At 43.0% G+C, this 2,500-nt stretch overlaps 1 non-coding gene across 1 annotated transcript in view; it reads left to right on the top strand.

Moving 5' to 3' along the window:
* Positions 1 to 2,436: 2,436 nt before the first annotated feature.
* Positions 2,437 to 2,500, top strand: part of LOC135121449 (small subunit ribosomal RNA) — a 1,921-nt gene continuing 1,857 nt past the window's right edge. The window contains exon 1 of the ribosomal RNA XR_010278975.1: positions 2,437 to 2,500. This exon is cut by the window's right edge and continues 1,857 nt beyond it. This is a non-coding gene — a ribosomal RNA (small subunit ribosomal RNA).

The following is a 2,500-nucleotide window of genomic DNA, read 5'->3' as shown; positions in this document are numbered from 1 at the left end:
ATACGCGTCTTTCGTTAACGGCACCGATAAATTCTGCGCTTCCAACGGAACTAGTAGGCAACCAGTAATACGCTAATTCAGCGATCCTGCAACCAACAATACTCCTTTAACGGATGCATATGCAACTCACAATACACCGACGTGCGACGTCCGTTAACGCCACCGCCCGATTCCTTTCGACTGACTTTCGAACACGCGTTTTGCAACCCGCAACACACCGACACGTACGGCGTCCGTTAACGTCACCGATTAATTCGAAGCTTCTCGCACGCCTCATATACAACCGGTAATACACTGGCCGTTCATAACGTACGGCGTTCGTGCCGAGTGACTGTATAACGCCACCGATCGATTTCGACTTTCAAACACGCAGCACAGTCGTCGATCTACAATACAATAAACGTACGGCGTTCATTAGCGCTGTCGAATTTGCGGTTTCGCGTACATACAGGCAACCGGTAATAAATACACCGGAAATAGTTATAAAGGGCGAAATGGCACAATTTGTTATCAAAAATTAAGTTTTTATCATTTATCAGGAGGTAATTTAATTAGTTATTTCAATTTATTGTAGAAATAGACGACTTCATTTTGAGAAGATTTTACAAAAAGTTTTTATTTTAATTTAAGGAACGCGCGGATTAACGGCGGTGATTGCAAGTACAGTAATTGTGAAGCCTAATGTCTCGTTGTCTAATTCGTGGCGCCCGTAAATGGATTAACGAGATTCCCACTGTCCCTAGGTTTTCTTGAAAAAATCGAAATTTATGGTGTTACTTAAATTCAGTTTGAAGCATTAAAAAACATGAATGGCACAATTCGTTTTAAAAAATCAGCTACAGCTATTTCAATTCTCCCTCGTTTTTATTAAAAAAAACTTCTCGAAAGTTATTTCGACATATATAATAAATTTCATTTTACAACATTTTATATATACGTCGATCGTCTTTTATAAAGTAAGGCGTTCTTCCGTACTTAAAATTTTTAAAAAGTGCATGTACGGCGTTCGTCTTTTATAAAGTAAGGCGTTTCTCCGGACTTGGAAATTTTTTTAAAAGTACATGTACGGCGTTCGTCGTTTATGAAGTACGGCGTTGGTTGTTTATAAAGTACGGCGTTTGAAATTTATGAAGTACGGCGTTCGGAATTTATGAAGTACGGCGTCCCGTACCGGGTACGTATTTTAAAATTAACTAAATCGCTATAATAAAAATTCTAACTTACCTCGATTACGTAACACAATGCGGCCGTATTTTTTTTCTTGCGAAAATCCGTGGAAAAATGTTCAAACCGCTCTTTACGAAGAGCCATCACACCGACAGAGCGCACCTCGGACGGGGAGAGGTGTGTCTCGCGCCCCTGCTCGCGTACCACTGTCGCCGCTTCGCAGCGTTTGGCTCCGATCGACGTCAAGCGCGCTATTATAGGTAGCGGAGTGATGTTGTGGCGTGTGAGGTGTTCTCTCGAGATACCGACCAACGACTGCATCCTCTCGCTCGCGTTACCACGGACTGTCTGCGAGTCTTATCCAATACTTTTAAAAGGAATTCGGATTTATGACGAAATGAATTTCGCAGCACGTTCCGGCCGTTCTTCGGTGTCTCTAAGACTGTGCGTTTTTACGTATTCTCTAAAAATGATAGCAGACGCTAACCGCATTGGTTTCTCTCTGTAATAAATAATGTTCAACAACGACATTATTATGTTATTCAGACCGACCCGACAAAAAGAGACGACGATACGTTCACCTTTTTAGAACGAAACGTTGCGATTACTTTTGGTGGTCGTGCCTTTAATGATTATAAGAGCGAACCTTGTATGTGTGTGTGTCTTGTTGATAATTTTGAGAATGTAGTTATCGCACCCGTCGAAAATGACCCGAAGTAGACTTGGCTCTCGGAGCGTTTGCGCCTAGAATTTCATGGAATCCTTGAGTTCCTTCATTGGGTTCGAGCTTGCCTCGAAAGACGGTCCAGCACAGCGAGATCGCGGATGCGGCGGACGTTCCATCGTCGGCGGTCCTTATGCGATCAACCTTACATTGTTGTAAACGGTGGCGTACGTTCGAATTTCACGATTCGTCGTTCGTTGCATCGAACAGCTATTAAATTTGCGTCAACTCCCTACATTCCGAGCGAGAATATATAATATACTCGTAACGTGTGCAGATTCTGTAAAGAATTCGGCACGTCTCACCGTCGCATTCTATCTAGCGAAGAGTGAGGAGAATGTTTGAACTTTTAAACCGGCGCAGGAGGTTTCCTCGCGAAACTTTTCGACCGGTATCGTTATGTATGATATTTTTCGTATATAAAACAACGAAAGAGAGAGTTAAGCGTGGCGTTACGTTCCTACGCGTTCGTTTCGCGAACACGCACTCGCGCTTTCGACGAAAGTGTAGTTTTCAGTTTCGGAGTATCCGAACGAGAACGCAGTTCCCTGGTTGATCCTGCCAGTAGTCATATGCTTGTCTCAAAGATTAAGCCATGCATGTCTCAGT

The sequence above is a fragment of the Zophobas morio genome, unplaced genomic scaffold (assembly GCF_036711695.1).
Source record: "Zophobas morio isolate AGI-343-1 ecotype UQ-CSIRO unplaced genomic scaffold, CSIRO_AGI_Zmor_V1 ptg000590l, whole genome shotgun sequence".
In the NCBI taxonomy this organism is placed as follows: Eukaryota; Metazoa; Arthropoda; class Insecta; order Coleoptera; family Tenebrionidae; genus Zophobas; species Zophobas morio.
Note: the sequence above shows the minus strand (reverse complement) of the source record. Positions and strands in the feature narration are given on the sequence as shown.